A 20,715-nucleotide genomic window follows, 5' to 3' on the forward strand; every position below is an offset into this window, starting at 1 on the left:
TCTGGATTACTGACCTCTGCCTGCCCTTGACCTGTTGTTTTGCCTGCCCCCTGTTCTAGTAATAAACTTTTGTTACTTCGACACTGCCTGCATCTGGGTCTTCCCTAAAACATGATAAATGCTATATATTTGCCTCAATCTCAGATAAATAGGTAGTAGTGCTAGGTTTTACACAGTCAAATATAACAAATATCTATTTTCTTTTATAAAGAACAGTACAAATTATACATATGGGTCCCAAATATATATATATACAGTACCAGTCAAAAAAATGTACACCTACTTATTCAAGGGTTTTTGTTTATTTGTACTATTTTCTACATTGTAGAATAATAGTGAAGACATCAAAACTATGAAATAACACATTAAATCATGTAGTAACCAAAAAAAGTGTTTAACAAATTAAATTATACTTTAGATTCTTCAAAGTACCCTACCTTGCCTTGATGACAGCTTTGCCCACTCTTGGCATTCGCTCAACCAACTGTGAGAACTCCTTCAAGACTGTTGCTTTTCCAGCAGTCTTGAAGGAGTTCCCACATATGCTGAGCACTTGTTGCTTTTCCTTCACTCCACTGTCAAACTCTTCCCAAACCATCTCAATTGGGTTGAGGTCGGGTGATTGTGGAGGCCAGGTCATCTGATTCAGCACTCCCTCACTCTCCTTCTTGGTGAAATAGCCCTTACACAGCCTGGAGGTGTGTTGGGTCATTGTCCTGTTGAAAAACAAATGATAGTCCCACTAAGTGAAAACCAGATTGGATGGTGTATTGCGGCAGAATATCGTGGTAGCCATGCTGGTTAAGTGTGCCTTGAATTCTAAATAAATCACAGACAGTGTCACCAGCAAAGCACCCCCACACCATCACACCTCCTCCTCCATGTTTCACGGTGGGAACCACACATGCAGAGACCATCCATTCACCTACTCTGCATCTCACAAAGACACAGCGGTTGGAACCAAATATCTCAAATTTGGACTCATTTAACCAAAGGACAGATTTTGACTGATCTAATGTCCATTGTTCGTGTTTCTTGGCCCAAGCAAGTCTCTTCTTATTATTGGTGTCCTTTGGTAGTGGTTTCTTTGCAGCAATTTGACCATGAAGGCCAGATTCACACAGTCTCCTCCGAACAGTTGATGTTGAGATGTGTATGTCTACTTCTGAGGCTGGTAACTCTTATGAATTTATCCTCTGCAGCAGATGTAACTCTGGGTCTTCCTTTCCTGTGGCGGTCCTAATGAGAGCCAGTTTCATCATAGTGCTTGATGGTTTTTGCGACTGCACTTGAAGAAACTTTCAAAGTTCTTGAAATGTTCCGTATTGACTGACATTCATGTCTTAAAGTAATGACGGACTGTCGTTTCTCTTTTCCTATTTGAGTTGTTCTTGCCATAAAATGGACTTGGTCTTTTACCAATTAGGGCTATCTTCTGTATACCACCCCTACCTTGTCACAACATAACGGACTGGCACAAACGCATTAAGAAGGAAAAAAATTCCACAAATGAACTTTTACCTAGGCACACCTGTTAATTTAAATGCATTCCAGGTGACTAACTCATGAAGCTGGTTGAGAGAATGCCAAGAGTGTGCAAAGTTGTCATCAAGGCAAAGGGTGGTGTAACGTTCGTCGTTGGGAGAGAGAGAGGAGGACCAAGGTGCAGCGTGGTAAGTATTCATATTCTCTTTTAATGAAAACGAATACTCGAACAAAAACAACAAAACACGAGAACGAAACGAAAACAGTCCTGAACGGTGAAATGCAAACACAGAACAGAAAATAAACACCCACGAAACACAAGTGGGAAAAGGCTACCTAAGTATGATTCTCAATCAGAGACAACTAACGACACCTGCCTCTGATTGAGAACCATCCCAGGCCAAACGCAAACACAACATAGAAAACGGAACATAGACAACCCACCCATCTCACGCCCTGACCATACTAAAACAAAGACAAATCAAAGGAACTAAGGTCAGAACGTGACAGTACCTCCCTCCCCAAAGGTGCGGACTCCGGTCGCAAAACCTGAATCTATAGGGTAGGGTCTGGGTGGGTGTCTGTCCGCGGTGGCGGCTCTGGCGCAGGATGTGGACCCCACTCCACCATAGTCTTTGTCCGCCTCCTCAACCACCTCCGGGGCCTCTATCGAGCGGCGACCCTCGCCGCCGACCTCGGACTGGGGACCCTAGCAATGGGTCCCGAATGGACAGGAGGTTCCGGCAGCACCGGACAGGCGGGAGTGAAGGACGACTCCGGCAGCACCAGAGTGACGGGCGATTCCGGCAGCTTCTGGCTGACGGATGGCTCTGGAAGCTCCTGGCTGACGGACGGCTCTGGAAGCTCCTGGCTGACGGACGGCTCTGGCAGCTCCTGGCTGACGGACGGCTCTGGCAGCTCCTGGCTGACGGACGGCTCTGGCAGCTCCTGGCTGACGTACGGCTCTGGCAGCTCCTGGCTGACGGACGGCTCTGGCAGCTCAGGACAGACGGGCGACTCTGGCAGCTCAGGACAGACGGGTGACTCTGGCAGCTCAGGACAGACAGGCGACTCTGGCAGCACAGGACAGACGGGAGACTCTGGCAGCACAGGACATACGGGAGACTCTGCAAGGCTCAGGACAGATGGGAAACTCTGGCAGCGCTGGGCATGAGGAAGACTCTGGCAGCACTGGACAGGCGGGAGCACCTGTAGGGAGGAGACGGAGAGACAGCCTGGTGCGAGGGGCTGCCACCGGAGGGCTGGTGCGTGGAGGCAGCACCAGATAGACCGGACAGTGGAGGCGCACTGCAGGTCTCGAGCACCGAGCCTGCCCAACCCTACCTGTCTGAATGCTCCCCGTAGCCAGGCCAGTGCGGCGAGGTGGAATAGCCCGCACTGGGCTGTGCTGGCGAACCGGGGACACCATGCATAGGGCTGGTGCCATGTACCCCGGCCCGAGGAGACGCACTGGAGACCAGATGCGCTGAGCCGGCTTCATGGCAACTGGCTTGATGCCCAACCTAGCCCGGCCGATACGAGGCGCTGCTATGTACCGCACCGGGCTATGCCTGCGCACCGGGGACACTGTGCGCCTCACGGCATAACACGGTGCCTGCCCGGTCCCTCTCTCTCCACGGTAAGCACGGGAAGTTGGCGCAGGTCTCCTACCTGACTTCGCCACACTCCCCATGTGCTCCCCCCAATAAATGTTTGGGTCTGCCTCTCGGGCTTCCAGCCGCGCTGCCGTGCTGCCTCCTCATACCACCGCCTCTCGGCTTTCGCTGCCTCCAGCTCAGCCTTGGGGCGGCGATATTCTCCAGCCTGTGCCCAGGGTCCCTTGCCGTCCAGAACCTCCTCCCATGTCCAGGAGTCCTGAGAGCGCTGCTGTTGCTGCTGCTGCCTGTTACCACGCTGCTTGGTCCTTTGGTGGTGGGTGTTTCTGTAACGTTCGTCGTTGGGAGAGAGAGAGGAGGACCAAGGTGCAGCGTGGTAAGTATTCATATTCTCTTTTAATGGAAACGAATACTCGAACAAAAACAACAAAACACGAGAACGAAACGAAAACAGTCCTGAACGGTGAAATACAAACACAGAACAGAAAATAAACACCCACGAAACACAAGTGGGAAAAGGCTACCTAAGTATGATTCTCAATCAGAGACAACTAACGACACCTGCCTCTGATTGAGAACCATACCAGGCCAAACGCAAACACAACATAGAAAACGGAACATAGACAACCCACCCAACTCACGCCCTGACCATACTAAAGCAAAGACAAATCAAAGGAACTAAGGTCAGAACGTGGCTACTTTGAAGAATCTCAAATCTAAAATATATTTTGATTTGTTTAACACTTTTTGTTAGCACATGATTCCATATGTGTTACTTCATAGTTTTGATGTCTTCACTATTATTATACAATGTAGAAAATATATTTGTTAATTAAGAAAGACCCTTGAATAAGTAGGTGTGTCCAAATTTGACTAGTACTGTATATATATATATATATATATATAGTTGTATTTGTATTTTGTTGTATTTTCTGTATTTTACATGCAATTTTCGAATTGTATTGCACTGTAATGAGAATGGTATTGATATTATTGTGTAATTTATCTAATAATCACTGATTAAAAATACAAATAATTACCAATCCATCAGTTTTCTTGCATAAACTTAACTTCATTAAAGAGCATTGGGATGCCATAATTCTCTCCACTTAGTGAGTTCTCAGTCATCTAACCTGATAAAATAATGGTCAATAAATAAATCTGTCTCTTGTCTGAACCAATGTTTTGACTCATTTTCGTGTTTATTTGAGTTCATAGCCTTGGGCAGTGGTGGAAAAAGTACTCAATTGTCATACTTAAAAAAAGGTAAAAATACCTTAATAGAAAATGACTCAAGTATAAGTGAAAGTCACCTAGTAAAATACTACTTGAGTAAAAGTCGAAAAGTATTTGGTTTTATGTATCAAAAGTAAATTGAATAGCTAAAATGTACTTAAGTATTAAAAGTATAAATCGTTTCAAATTCCTTTTATTAAGAAAACCAGACGGCACAATTTTTTATATTTTTTATTGATGGATAGCCAGGGACACACTTCAACACTCAGACATCATTTACAAACGAAGCATTTGTGTTTGATGAGTCTGCCAGATCAGAAGCAGCAGATGACCAGGGATGTTCTCTTGATAAGTATATGAATTGGACCATTTTCCTGTCAAAATGTAACGAGTACTTTAGGGTGTCCGGGAAAATGTATGGAGTAAAAAGTACATTGTTTTCTTTAGGAATGTAGTGAAGTACAAGTAAAAGTTGGCAAAAATAGAAATGGTAAAGTAAAGTACAGATACCCCAAAAAACTACTTAAGTAGTACTTTAAAGTCGTTTTACTTTAGTACTTTACACCACTGTCCTTCGGCAATAATTCTACCCATGGACCCCAGTGCCTAGAAAATTGTGATGAGCTGTTACCCACTCAGCTCTAACTTTCTTTAGGGCAGTGGCCTACATCGACACGGAAAATAAATGTGACATTGGTAACCGATTTTGTTACAATTGTATCATGATTTGTTACGCCTTGGAGCGACCTGCCGTTGTTACAATATATCATCATGAACTCGGCCTTAGGAGTGAACACATGTTATTTTTTATTTTCTCACTTTCTGGTCTCATCTGGCCGGTTAGCTCAGTTGGTTAGAGCGTCGTGCTAATAACGCGAAGGTCGCGGGTTCGATACCCGTACTGGCCATACATTTTTGGCTCGAGGTTCAATGCCTACGTTCATTGCCATTCATTGCCATAAACTCATTTATCACATCATGTTGAATACAACATCTGGTTTGTAAACAATTGAATTAAACACTAGATTAGGGGTACATAAATTAATTTAATTAAATTTATCGGAATTGTCATTCAGGAAAATAGAGCTACCGGCAACTCATTTACATTCCATCCGATAAAACAGTTGCTTCACGGATTTTTACCAAGGCGGATTACTCAAGCAAAGGCAGTTAGTTTAGAAACCGTCAAACCAGAATTGCATGATCTGTGGATTTACGCATGTCACAAGAGGGAGGTAACGTTAGCCTACTATGTTACCGGAAAAGTCGTACGCATGTGCAAATAGTTCAAGCAGCTGCGTTTTTTTATTTTGCTCCAGTCAAATTGTGTCAATTTAGTCCAGTGTCCTTTATTGTTAGAACATTAAGGAACGAAAGCATATAATTTAGATTGTTACTGGAATGGATGATTGATCAACTCGGAAAGGAGTTGTCAATTTACCCGACGTTGTTTAAAAGGTAAAGTACAAGAAAAATCCACCTATTGTGTCGGGGAAGCCCCTCTTGGAAATCCCCTGTAATTGTCGGAATTATATATTTCCAAATTCAGATGAGGCACATCCTTTAGGCTACATAGTTGACATCCTCCTCAACCTAATCTTGAAGACATGTTGCATAACCTACGAACACAAACTCTGTCGAACTAATAAACAGAATCATTTCAGAAGCTGATGGAATATTGAAGATTTTTCCCATCCACATCTGTCAGAAGCAACAGCGATAAATGACCTCTGGAATAAGGAACATGACTGGAATAAAGAACACGATGGATGTCGATTTGGATAATGATACGCTGAAATCAAAAATACGGAGCTGCCATACATTGACTACTTTCTACCACGAAACTCGGCTGGAGATTGACACATTAAGTAAGAAAATCAAGAAAAGGGACAATTTAATCGCAGATTTGAAGGCTAGGTTAGGCAAATACGAAAATACCTGTATCAATGTGGAAGGGTATGACCCTGTTGTCATAGCACCGGCCGAATCTTTGCTGGAAAGTTTATGCAAAGAAATCTGCAAACTGAAGCTAAAATTGAAAGACACAGAAATGAATGCGGTTCAGCAAGCAGAGTTGAGACAACAAGTGAGTAGAATTTACTGTATGTTATGTGTTCTTAATGTGTATCATGTGCATTTAATGTTTAGGCTAACCCTGTGAAACATAGTTGTGCTTTTTAATATTAGGTTATAGCCCTACTTAATTTCAAAGTCTGCTCTGCAAGTATTAAAACGATCATTGATGACAAATATATGTATTTTCTTTCTTTCATTTTCAATTTACACATTATGAAAGCAGGGTAGTTTAGGCCTACTGTAAATGGTCTTCTCTGAAAATAGCCACTAGCCTACACCATTCCTATACGCACTTGGTCTATTGGGAAGACTATTAGTGTAGGCCTAACCTACCACCAAACTTGCCAACCAGGCTTGATAAAAATGTCCCTGCTTCAAAACCACCTTGCAGTACAGAGAGGATGTTGCTTTTTCCATTTCAATGTGTACAACTGCAGCGGTGCAGGTGTCAGTGTTGTTTCGCCTTAACTTCATAAAACAAACACATCTGTGTCAGATACAAGTCATAATTCAATACAATAAAACATTCCAAAAAGCTATATTGTCCATCAATAATAATAATATATATTTTTTAAGTATCTTCTGCATTTGACACACATTTGACACTGAAGCCTATTCTATTCTTTTCTCCCACCCCTGAAGGAGATACAGAGGTTGCAGAAGCTGCTGAGGGAGATGGAGCGAGAGCTGGAGAGTGTGATCCGTCAATCAGACCACGAGAAGGACCAGGATATCCAGAGGCTCCGCTCTGCCCTGGCCGAGAGGGACCGTGCCCAGGCCACCCGTGCCGTCCTGTGCACCTCGCTGGCTGGAGAGGCCGACCAGCTCCGGGGCCAACTGGGAGCCACAGTCAGGGTGTGTCAGGAGTTACTGGGCCGACTAGAGAGAGAGAAGGGAGGAGAGAGAGTGACGGAGGAGGTGAAAATGCAGCAGAAGGCAAAAGAGGTGTGTATGAAGGTTGTATAATTAAGCAATAAGGCCCGAGGAGATGTGGTATAAGGCCAATATAGCACGGCTAAGGGCAGTTCTGGACACAGCCCTTAGCCGTGTTATATTGGCCATATACCACAAACCCCTGAGGTGCCTTATTGCTATTGCTATCTGCATTCAGGGCTCGACTCACCCAGTTTATAATAAGTGTGTAATAGCATAGTTATCAAGCACTTTTATGCAAGGCAAATTATAGTTAACCCCTTACACTCGTGGGAATTGGCCTAAAGATAGGGCTAAGTTGAAATGTTTCTTACAGAAGAAATGTGGAAAGCACATGCGTAAACAGGGTAGCAATCAAAAGGGGAACCGTTTGGAGATTATGGAAAAAATAAATATTAGACTAAAGGGTGAGGACAAAACAGTTAATCTGACACAAGACTGAATCCAAACATTACACTGTTGATTTTACGTGCGTTTTACATTTACTGTACTTTTCGCCGCAGTTGTTGAATACGAACTCTGAAAATGCTCTGGATACATTCAGTAACACGATAAGAACATTCACGGTAAAATTGGGGTAGGTGCAACATAAGACAAAGAAATGACAAGTGAGAGGTCTAGCTGGTGTCTCCATGTGGAAACACACCTCTCCAAAGTGTGCACAGTTCCTACGTAATATCCTACGTAATTGTTTACGCATTCAAAAATGGTCCATTCTAAATCGCAATCTGGTCAGGTGGGCATGATTTGAAAGCGTGTTCTATTGCTAGCTAAGTTACGAAATACGATCTTACAGTGTTAGGCTTTCACAAGGCAATTCAGAGAAGCAAATACTAATTTTGGTACGACTATAAAAGAATCACGAGTGCATTTAGATCCGTGTTTCCTGCCAAATTTCGTCACAATTCGCCATGTCATCTTGTAACTAACTGTACATCAAACATTGTGATCATAATCGTTGGCACTGTATTTTACATGAGTTTTATGATATGGAATGGGGAAGTGCACATTTGAACTAAGGGGTGTTTGGCTTGCTTGTGTGACATCAAAGTGGTATTATAATCCTCAATGTCTCATCTTTCAAAATACATTGAGTCCTCTTTATTTATAGCATTTCCCTCACTCAGACAACATTTGCGGGAGAGATGGGGGTAACTTATTGTCACGCGCGGTGTTCAAGTTCAGTCAAAACCAGTACTGCGCTGGGAAGCAGAGACCTTGCATTTTGACTTCACATATAGCATGTTACTGTACATTCACTGTGTTCCAATTTAGGCATTTATCATCACCCATATCTGCTATTTTGAACCTGTAGAGGGGTACGAGTGTAAATAGCTAACTCATATCCACAAACTGTGTATATACTGAATGTTATATTCAGTATATGTGGCCTATGCGGGAATCGAACCCAAAAGCCCACAATCCTGGGGTTGCAAGCACTAAACTCCAACTGAGAGAGGAGAACAGCAGTAGCTACATCCGAGCTACAACCCCATCGGCAAATTACGTATTTTCAATGTCTTGTGCTCACTGGGAAGAGCACTGTAACTGTCTTTCAAACATAACAAATGAAAGCAATGAAAAAGAGGTGTGTGTACTAAAGCATTTGGAATCGCTCTGTCTCTGCCATTATGTGCTTTTCAGCCAAGTTATTTGTGTTTGTTTCTGTTGGATTTCTAAATGGATAGTATCATTTTGAGCTCTTGTTTCCCCTTTTCATGGTCAGATATTGGATTATACGGAAGCTGGTCGCGTTGACATTCGAGTCAGCAAACTCCAAGAAGAGAACCAAAAGCTAACTCAAAGAGTGGAATATGTAAGCAGAAACACACTGTAGAAACCCCATTCTACCCACATGAAAAAATACTATAGTATACAATGGTATTCACTGTTTTTGTAGACTTTACAGCACTATGCACAGCAGTGTTTTTGCAAAAACACTACAGTGAATACTGTAGTATTGAATATACATGACTCTAGTATACTGTACTATTTACAGTTTATTAAAGTATAAATACTATAGTAAAGAAACTGTAGTACACATATACTGTAGTAATTACTGTCGTGTTTTTGCAGACTGTAGTTATCCAACATTGTCATAGCATATGGGCTATCAGAACCAAAGTTGAACATCCTTCTGTGTGTGTGTTTGTGTGAAGCTGTGTGTGCGCAAGTGTGTGTACATGTTTTTGACTAATGTCTCCCTCTTCCCCTCCCTCCCTCCTTCATTTTCCCAGGTGGAAGGTCTAAACTCCAAATGGCAAAAGTATGACTCGAGCAGGGAACAGTATGTGAGGTACCTGTGTCAGAAGCTGAATGAGTCTAGTGCCCTGGCTGTTTCCTCCAGCCCTGCTCCAGGTATGGGGCATATGTTAGGGCCCAGACCTACACAAGAGCCTGGGCCTGGCCTGGGCTTGTTCCCAGAGTTGGCCTCAGCCAAAGCTGGGTTGCTCCAGCAGGAGATAGCCAGGCTCAACGGCCTACTGGAGGAGAAGTTGGGGGACTGTGGGAGATTGGGGAGAGAGCTGGATGAGAGCAGGAGACGATACAAGGACCGCATCCAGATGCTAGAGCAACAGGTTAGTGTGGTCTAGGATCGTCTGACTCCTCTCTCTTTCAATTTCTCTTTCTTTCTCTCTCTCACGTTCTCTATCTTTATTTTTCTCTTTCAATCTCTCTGTTTGTTTGTCCCTCTGTCTCCCCACTCTTGCTCTCCCTCTTCCTTCTCTCTCTCTCTGACACATACACATCAGAAACATATCCCTCTCTCTTTCTCACACACACCCTCACCCTTTCCCTCTCTTCTTCACAGGTTCTCATCTACACAGATGACTTTAAGTCGGAGCGGGCAGACAGGGAGAGAGCGCAGGGCAGGATCCAGGACCTCCGAGAGGAAGTATCTCGACTACAGGAGCAGCTACACACACAGGCACAGGTAAGGCCACACACACACATAGTCATTACTAACATACATTACATACAAACGTGTTACAGTAGTAAAATAAATAGCCATGAAAGGAAGCTTTTGTGTCCCTCCCCTATTTGCCATTTATTGAGAATTGATGATACAATGACGTTTCGACAGACATGTTCTTCATACAGTTCGCTATCGGCTAATAAGATACAGTATTTGTATTTATTAGGGATCCCCATTAGCTGTTGCCAAGGCAGCAGCTACTCTTCCTGGAGGCAAAACACTCTAAGACACTTACATTACATATAAAGAAAATATAAAATAGTACATCATAAAACATTATTACACCACTACATATCTACAATACAAAATGTATAATACAACAATATTACAATGTACATGTGTGTAAAGTGGGTGTGCTAGCGCTTGTGTGCGTATGCGTGTGTACCTTCCGAGCTACTATGCCTGTTGTATCAATATATTTTGACGATAACAGTTTACAATCCTGGGTTACTCCAAGCAGTTTAGTCACCTCAACTTACTCAATTTCCACATTATTCATTACAAGATTTCGTTGAGGTTTAGGGTTTAGTGAATGACTTATCCCAATACAATGCTTTTAGTTGTAGAAATATTTAGGACTAACTTATTCCTTGCCACCCATTCTGAAACTCACTGCAGCTTTTTGTTAAGTGTTGCAGTCATTTCAGTCGCTGTAGTAGCTAACGCGTATAGTGTTGAGTCATCCGCATACATATACACACTGGTTTTACATGTCATTAGTAAAGATTGTGAAAAGTAAGGGGCCTAGACAGCTGCCCTGGGGAATTCCTGATTCTACCTGGATTATGTTGGAGATCTGGATTATGTGTTCTGTTAGACAGGTACCTCTTTATCCACAATATAGCAGGGGTTGTAAAGCCATAACACATGTTTTTCCAGCAGCAGACTATGATCGATAATGTCAAAAGCAGCACTGAAGTCTAACAAGACGGCCCTCACATTATTTTATCATCAATTTCTCTTAGACAATCATCAGTCATTTGTGTAAGTGCTGTGCTTGTTGAATGTCTTTCCCTATAAGCGTGCTGAAAGTCTGTTGTCAATTTGTTTACTGTAAAATAGCATTGTATCGGGTCAAAAAAGTTTACTAAGGTTTGGTAACAGGCTGATTGGTCAGCTATCACATTAGGGAACAACAAAGAGCACTTCCCTAAAATAATAATAATGCTATAATGATCATTTTATTTATTTGGAGTGTTTCATACATTATCCTCAAAGTGCTACTATGCCTAGTTAGGCTATGGGAAGGAACACTTTTACTCATGATCATCATTCATTTATCTTCCAGAGCCCTACTAGAGATGCCAACTCCACGTGCCGAGTCCATAAAGGACACCGGATCTCCCCACGCATGAGCACGGACTCGGCCGAATCACTGCTGAGGAACAGCGCCAATCCACCTGTGACAAAAATCAAAAACTAAAAGTGGGCCTTCACCTGGGGCGGCGTCAGCGGTAATTAGCACCCAGTCCCACCTGGACAAAGTGCCAGAGTTCGTCAGAACTCCAATGCCCAAGATGACATATGATGACACACATGCGGTGGAGTACCTCAAACACTGCATGGAGTGTGTCAGGCTATGAGCTCTGGCGTGAAGTTTCCCCTAGGTACAGCTATAGGATAATTTTCCGTTCCCCAATCCAAACCATAAAGTGGGGAAAATGCAAAACTGACCCAACATCTAGGGGCAACTTTGCCCTACTCCCAAGCTATGAGAGTTACTGCCCCTCCCACCCCATGGGGGTGTTAAGGCAAATATCGCTAACTGACGATAATTGAGCACTGAAAAAAAAGCACTACATGCACCCTAAGAAGGGTTGGGACCGGGGAGCTTAGAAAACTGACTAGTTCAACTGGGTTGTGTTCATTAGGCACTAAATGGAAGAAAATGGACTGAAACAGGGAGGTACTACCTGGACTTCAGACGCTGCCATGCTTTTTGGTTGTTAAAAGACTGAATTGAATAGATTAGCGATGCAGAGTTGGAGTGTCAGTACTAGCTTGGTGGTCGTAGTGGGAGAAATAGCGCTAGCACTTTATTTTACAGTACATAAAAGACCAGGTATTTACCAGGATACTACATGGTAAAATGATAACACAGTAGTGACTTTGAATTATCTGTTTCTTTCGGATTCGTAACAACAAACACCACTGGCCACCATTTGAATGGGTTGAGTTCCTTGAAGGAAATACCATAAAGTACCCATTGTTACCATATAATTTCTGATAAATAAGTAAATACCTGATAAATACCAGTGGAAAAAGTAAGTAAGTGTAAAATATTTTTGGGTGAAATACCTTTGGTTTGGCAAGATGAAGCGATTTCCAGTGCAAACCCCACTCATGTTTGACTACATGAACCATATGAATTATCACATGATACTGCATGGTTGTGTTTCTGTGTGGAGATGGTTGATTGCGTGGTCTGTAGAAAATCTAGATGGGAAATTGGATGTTAATCACGATATTTGAATGTCACATACCTCAATTCAATATTCAGGCATCAAATTGTTAACCTGTTGCACTTTCCTAACCTGTTTACCAAAGTAGTCATTAATGCACATATTTATTTTTTTAGATTTATTGAATTTGAAATACATAAGCTTCTTTCCGGTTGAAGATACTGTAATAACGTTGTCTGTCGTTAGCATGGCGCTATTTGTTGTACTGTATATTTGGATGTTGTTCACGTTTTGAGTAAGTCATCTATTTTAAATTTAACCTATATATGTTGACCTATGATATTTGTGCCTGGAAATATGTATTCACCGTATTATATATGATTGAATATTTATTTGCTATTAGTGGGGCTTTTTCAAATCTTTATAGTGCTGTATCAAAATGAATATCACATAATGTGTTTTGAGGTGTCGTCTGAATCCTGGTACACCTAAGCAGGATGTTTCCCACATCCTGGTAAGACAAGACAGTGTGGGAGACAAATTCTCCGCAACATGGCAACCTTAAAAAAAGTGCCATTTCAGATCTGACATTTGAAACTACATTTGGAGAAATTACCTCCGAACTGACACAAGTTTTATTTTTCTAGAAGCCATTGATTTATAAACATCAAAATGTGATTATCTGTTTTAACCTGTTTAATTGAAAATATATTTTTGTAATAAAATAAATGTTGTTTGACCAATCATGTGGAGTGTTTGTGATACAAACCAGACAACATCTCAGCTTGAGGAACTTTTGTTGGATTTTAGTTTGCTTGGTGGATGACTGCCAGTCAAGTTATAGTTTGGGGTGCAGAGTTAGGAGGAGTGACAGTGTGAGACAGCGAGGGGCTCTGACCATAGAAACTCAGGTCCCACAGTATGTGTGTGTGTGTGCATTTGTGTGACTGTGTATGTTCCTTGTCTGACTGTGTGTGTTCGTACACACTTTGGGAAACCCCTTCCCAGAGTAGCCTGAATGGGCACTCTGTCCTGTGTGTCTGTTCCACATTCCCAGCTGTCCTATGTGGCTGAAGTGAACACAGCAAGTGGTCTAGAGACCAGTGAGACAGAGGCTCTGGTTACATCCTGGCCCTAACATCTGATTTGGGATCAGTTGTCTTCAGACTAGTTCTCAAATCATTTTGAGTTAAACAACACAACAAGTCCAGGACCAGTTGTTACGGGTATAATATGGCCTTAGAGAACTGGACATTCCCTGTCAGAGAGTAGTTATTTAAAGGGGAGGCAGATGAAGCACCAAACAAGGTGTACTAAAGTAGTAGATCGCTGGATCATTAAGCTCCATTGTTTTGAGTTTTTATTTAGTGGGTAGATCAGCTTTAATATTGCAGAGCTCCATTGTTATTGGAGTCCCAGTGTATAGCAATCTTGAAAGCGAGACAGATCCATGTCACACTGTTCTGTGCTCTGGTATTATTTGAACACAATTTAAGTATTTAGCAATTCAAAGAGGTATAGATGTTACTTTGTTTATTGTACCTTTGTTTTTTCTATATTTGTATTGACGATTTAGCCTAATGGCTGATATAGTGTATTATGACTGCCTACAGAGGATTATAGTGTCACATACAGTATATACAATATGGTTTTAAGTCTGAAATAGGTATTATGTGGTGTAATATTGTACAATAACACAATATAATTCTAAACTCTAAACTTCAAAACTCTAAAAAGTGTCCTGAACAGCCTTTAATGATTATATCCTATATCCTGCCTCCAGTATTTATGCTGCAGTAGTTTATGTCGGGGGGCTAGGGTCAGTCTGTTATATCTGGAGAATTTCTCCTGTCTATCTGGTGTCCTGTGTGAATTTAAGTACGCTCTCTCTAATTCTCTCTTTCTTTTTCTCTCTCTCTCTCTTTCTTTCTCTCTTTCTTTTTTTCTCTCTCAGAGGACCTGAGCCCTAGGACCATGCCTCAGGATTACCTGGCCTGATGACTCCTGGCTGTCCCCAGTCCACCTGGTTGTGCTGCTGCTCCAGTTTCAACTGTTCTGCCTGCGGCTATGGAACACTGACCTGTTCACCGGACGTGCTACCCGTCCCGGACCTGCTGTTTTCAACTCCCAAGAGACAGCAGGAGCAGTAGAGATACTCTGAATGATAGGCTATGAAAAGCCAACTGACATTTACTCCTGAGGTGCTGACCTGTTGCACCCTCTACAACCACTGTGATCATTATTATTTGACCCTGCTGGTCATCTATGAACATTTGAATATCTTGGCCATGTTATAATCTCCACCCGGCACAGCCAGAAGAGGACTGGCTACCCCTCATAGCCTGGTTCCTCTCTAGGTCTCTTCGTAGGTTCTGGCCTTTCTAGGGAGTTTTTCCTAGCCACCGTGCTTCTACACCTGCATTGCTTGCTGTTTGGGGTTTTAGGCTGGGTTTCTGTACAGCACTTTGTGACATCAGCTGATGTAAGAAGGGCTTTATAAATACATTTGATTGATTGATTGATTGATTGATATATATAGAAGTAGAGTACAGACACTAGGTCATTGTTGCCGTACAGATGCAAATAGGGTCTCATTTATAGGAATTGTGACCTCCGTCAAAAAAGGCCTCGCTATAATTGTGTCAAGGGACTATAGCAGCCGAAAGAGTTAGAAACTCCATCAGAGGTTTCAAAGTCCTCCGAAGAGCCAAGTCACAGACTGTGTTCCAAATGGCACTCTATTCCCTATATAGTGCACTATTCCCTCAAAAATAATACACTAAATAGGGAATAGGGTGTCATTTGAGCCACAGTCTCGAGATGACATAGCACGCCGGATGCTCACCCACTCATATGCAGTCTGGGGAAGATGGATGCGGTTGGGCCAGTTCTTATCATTCTCACACATTTACATCTATTCAGTGAAAAGAGGGTGATTCTATGAGAAGTTTAGTTCAAGAATTCAATTAGTTGTGTTTCAGATTGTAGCTTTGTAAAGCAATCCTTATTTTACAGTTGCATAGAACAAACACACACACATAGTGTCACACACACACAGCCCACAGATAAACCATGGTTGGGGTTGACAGGAATTTACTCCCCAAACACCTACACAACTGCACGGTTGGTCTATATGTGAACGCACACACACAAAGCCCACCTTTATGGAGTGGAAAAATGTGGTATCTCGGCGACCTTTTGATAGAAACAATGTCTGACTACATACATTTACAAATCCATTCATTTCAAGTCAGATGACGTGGCAAAACAGTTCCTGGCGCCACTAGGTTTCCATTAACCGGGTGTTTACGAGATCAGTCCCTGTCTAGCACTTTATCAGCAATGGGAATACTTAGCCTGACACTTATCTAGACAGACTACAGAATGGATAGATGTGGCCTTTAATCTCATGTGTATCCAAAAATAATGGGAAATTCCCATAAAGGGAATTCCCAACACACACTGTATGCGAGCGCGGCAGCTCTATACTTGGTAGTTGTAGATCACTGTTAGTTATAGGGGGGTGGAGGTAGTTGTCATTATTGTCAATTTCCTTTGTTTTGTTTATTTTATAAGAAAGGCCAGTTCATTCGCTTAGAGTGGTTTTCCACTTGCTGGTACAAAACACCATTGTGAAGTATAATATGTGGGAAAGACTGGGGTCCCCCTCCCAATGTAAGTAGATGGTGGGTGTGTTTCTTCAATGCCTCAGGCACTCCACAATGAAAAAATCCCCCCCTACTGATTACAAGCTACAGGCCGCCATCTGAAAGTTCTGATCCCCTCTTATAACCCTATTGCCTCTCGCCCCTGTCATACTTAGAGCCCTGCCATGTGTACTGAAGACTCAGTGGCACCATGATATTTTTTAACCCCAGCCATCACTGGCTAGGGATAGAGGCCAAAGCGGAGGCCAAAGCCAAGGACTGTCAGATTTCTTCAAAGTAATAGTGATCCAGATAGGGTTTTTAAAATCATTTGGGGGGTTTTTATATGGAAAACGTAGAATCAGAGTAATGTCAAACATGTACCCATACAGTATGGCTCAGTTGTTAGAGCATGGCAATTGTACCGCCAGGGTTGTGGCTTCGATTCCTGGGGCCACCCATATGTAATGTATGCATGCATGACTGTAAGTTGCTTTGGGATAAAAGCGTCTGCTAAGTGGCATATATGATGATTCAAGCATGGTCATTTTCATGAGCTGAGGGATTCCTAAAAAAAAAAAGGAAATAAAGAATACTTTCATCAATGTATTAATGCATCATTTACAGTCATTTAAATGATGTTTCACAAATACCAGAGCAAATGTTAATGTCCTTGTCTGGTTCAGGTAGTATTTTCTTGCACATCCTCACTTACTCAAAAGCAGATGTCCATTTTTACATTGTTGATGACTGATAGCGAACACACTGTACAGGCATTTATTTTATTTAACCGTTATTTAACTAGGCAAGTCAGTTAAGAACAAATTGTTATTGATAATGACGGCCTACCAAAGGGCAAAAGGCCTCCTGCGGTAACAGGGGCTGGGATTAAAAATCTAATTCAAATAGAATATATAAATATAGGGCAAAACACACATCACGACAAGAGAGACAACACTACATAAAGAGAGACCTAAGACAACAGCATAGCATGGCAGCAACACATGAGAACACAGCATGGTAGCAACACAACATGACAACAACATGGTAGCAACACAACATGGTAGCAGCACAAAACATAGTACAAACATTATTGGGCACAGACAACAGCACAAAGGGCAAGAAGGTAGAGACAACAATACATCACGCAAAGCAGCCACAACTGTCAGTAAGGCAGACAGTCTGTCAGTAAAGCAGACAGTCAATTGGTCAGCTATTCATTACAGAAATAAACAATGACTAATTTCTCTTCAATCCATGCTGTTTTTACTTCTCTGCGTGATTAACATTTCCCGCATTTCTTTCATCCGATACATGTGTATGAATAGTTACTATTCATTGTGAAACCCATCTGTGATAAGAAAAGTTGATTCTTGAAAAATATGAGGAAGCAAGCAATAAGGGAGAATGTCCTACTGTTGATGTCATTGTTACTCAATTCCTCTTCAGCTTGATAAAGTCACTCCGATTTGTTTTACATTTATATTTGAGTAATTTAGCAGACGCTCTTATCCAGAGCGACTTACATTAGTGCATGAATCTTAAGATAGCTAGGTGAGACAACAACATATGACAATTGTAGCAAGTACATTTTCCCTCAACAAAGTAGTTATCATCAAAGTAGGAAAAGACAAGTGCTGTGGGATTTATTTAAGATACTCTTTAAAGAGGTAGGTAGTTTTAAGAGTTAAGTTTATGGGCTAAAATAACTGTATTTGATGAGTATATAATGTCATGAGAACACTTACTTACAATGCATTATAATGCAGTCATAATGCATTGTAAGACTTGTCATAAACATGTATGGTCCATTAGTTATTTAAGGCAGTTGAAAATTTGCTACAAAGATTGACATAACATATTTGTTATCCTTATAATACATCAAAAAGGCTCATACTATATTATAACAAGTTATAAAGCCTTATACCTGTCAGTTTTAAGTAGGTGCTACCAAACTGAACTGTAGCAGACACAAGTCTGCCTCACAGGAAGTACATTCTGGTTATTGTGTCACTGTGACCTCATTCCTGTGTGAACCCTTAGTGTAAATGTGCAGTCACTCATACAGTAAACAGTGAGCTTATCTACCTAATAAGTAGTTTGTCTATCTATTCATATGGAAATGAGCTCAGATGATCAAGCAATGTTGAATTAGTCTCGCTTGGTGTCATGTGACATCGAGGGTGCTTGCTCAACCGCGCACTGTGGCGCTTGGCAGGATGCGTAACAAAAGACAAAGGAAGTTCAGAAGATGACAGATAGCCTCAAAAAGTTCCCTTTTTGTAGGTGTCATTTGAAAGGGAAAAGAAAATGAATGGGGGTTGCCATTGGGGGTTTAAAATCATGTGGTTTATCATTTAAAGAGCACATCCTCCTGAGCCCCCTATGAATGTGCACTGCTTTTATTTTAGGTATGTTAACTGGACATATAGTGCCTTCAGAAAGTATTCATACCCATTGACTTATTCCCCATTTTGTTGTGTGACAGCTTTAATTGAAAATTGATTAAATTGTTTTTTCTTACCCATTTACACACAATACCCCATAATGACAAGGTGAAAACATGTTCTTATACATTACAGCGATTACAGCTGTGAGTCTTTCTGGATAAATCTCCAAGAGCTTTGCACACCTGGATTGTACATTATTTTCCCATTATTTTTTTCTAAATTCTTCAAGCTCTGTGAAATTGGTTGTTGATCATTGCTAGGCAACCATTTTCAAGTCTTGCCATACATTTTCGAGGAGATTTAACTCAGGAACATTCACTGTCTTCTTGGTAAGCAACTGCAGTGTAGATGTGGGTTTGTGTTTTGGGTTATTGTCCTCCTGAAAAGTGAATTCATCTCCCAGTGTCTGGTGGAAAGCAGACTGAACCAGGTTTTCCTCTAGGATTTAGCCTAGCACCAGTTTCTTTTTAATCCTGAAAAACTCCCCAGTCCTTAACAATTACAAGAATGCCCATAACATGATGCAGCCACCACTGTGCTTGAAAATATGGAGTGGTACTCAGTAATGCGTTTATGGAATCACCCCAAACACTATTAACAAAAAGCGAATTGCTTTGCCACATTTTTTGCAGTATTACTTTAGTGCCTTTTTGAAAACTGGATGCATGTTTTGTAATATGTGCTATTCTGTACAGGCTTCATTTTTTTCACTCTGTCAATTAGGTTAGTATTGTAGAGTAATTGCAATGTTGTTGATCCATCCTCAGTCTTCATTTACAGCAATTAAACTCTCTGTTTAAGGTCATTTTTACTCCTGTACTTTAGGCTTTCTATAAAAAAGGGGTTGAATACTTAACTCAAGACATTTCAGCTTTTAATTTGTAATCCATTTTAATAAAATTCTAAAAACTATTCCACTTTGTCATTATGGGATATTGTGTGTAGGCCAGTGACAAAAACAAATCTAAACTTAACCCATTTTAAATTCAGGACGAAACAACTAAATGTGGAAAAAGTCAGGGGTGTGAATACTTTCTTAAGGCATGTTCCCACATAAAACTACATTTAGAGTAAATATAGTAAGAGGCTCAGACAATGCCAACAGTCTCATACATTAGTTTGGTATGTAGGCATCTAGGACCTTCATTTCTACCAGACTACCACATTATTCCACAAACACACATCACCCATTATACCCTCCAAAGGAAAACCTTCATCAACCACATTTTCCCCAGGGTTCTGTGAGCATCGAGGAGTCAGAGCAACTTATGTGGAGGACTGAGGGCAAATAACCCGCACTCACATTTCACCACTGACTGACATGACAGTCAAGTCCCTTACCTTTTCAGTCACTGCTACGAGAACAAGGGGTCCCACAGGACTGTCATAGCTCCACTACCAATTGATCATGTGACTGACTGACTACAATCAGTGGTGGATAACCCGGAAAGCACCCGGTCCTCCAGGTGACTCACTGTCCCATCATCTAGTGGGGCTGCACACCCCAAATGGAGAAGCATGAGTGATGTCTTTATAGGCCAAACATTCCCTGAAAGCACAACCAGTAAATATTACTCACCTTGGGGTAGAAGGTATTGGTGAACAGTTAAAAGTCACTTAGTATCGAAGGGATGATAGTGCTACAGCATCTTCTTACTTCACCAATAAGCCTACACCTCTCAAGAATATATTTCGGTGTATAATGAGCAGATGGATATGATTTACAATCCAGGTACAACGGGGAGAATGGACCTCCTCTATAAATTTGGGGAACATTTTAAATGACAAAAATACTCCTAAATGGAACTATACTAAATACACCCCCCCATCCACTGTATTAAAGATGCACCACCAATGAAATAAGCACAGACACAAGACACACACATCCTGCCA

The 20,715-nt window shown here is 41.7% G+C and overlaps 1 non-coding gene and 1 pseudogene across 1 annotated transcript; both read left to right on the forward strand.

The window, feature by feature from the left end:
* Positions 1-5,171: 5,171 nt before the first annotated feature.
* On the forward strand, positions 5,172-5,245 carry trnai-aau (transfer RNA isoleucine (anticodon AAU)). Its single transcript has one exon. It is a non-coding gene; the product is annotated as a tRNA-Ile (tRNA).
* Positions 5,246-5,632: 387 nt separating this feature from the next.
* On the forward strand, positions 5,633-13,468 carry LOC139418785 (TNFAIP3-interacting protein 2-like; annotated as a pseudogene).
* Positions 13,469-20,715: the final 7,247 nt, after the last annotated feature.

The sequence above is a fragment of the Oncorhynchus clarkii genome, chromosome 10, assembly GCF_045791955.1.
Source record: "Oncorhynchus clarkii lewisi isolate Uvic-CL-2024 chromosome 10, UVic_Ocla_1.0, whole genome shotgun sequence".
NCBI classification, from domain to species: Eukaryota; Metazoa; Chordata; class Actinopteri; order Salmoniformes; family Salmonidae; genus Oncorhynchus; species Oncorhynchus clarkii.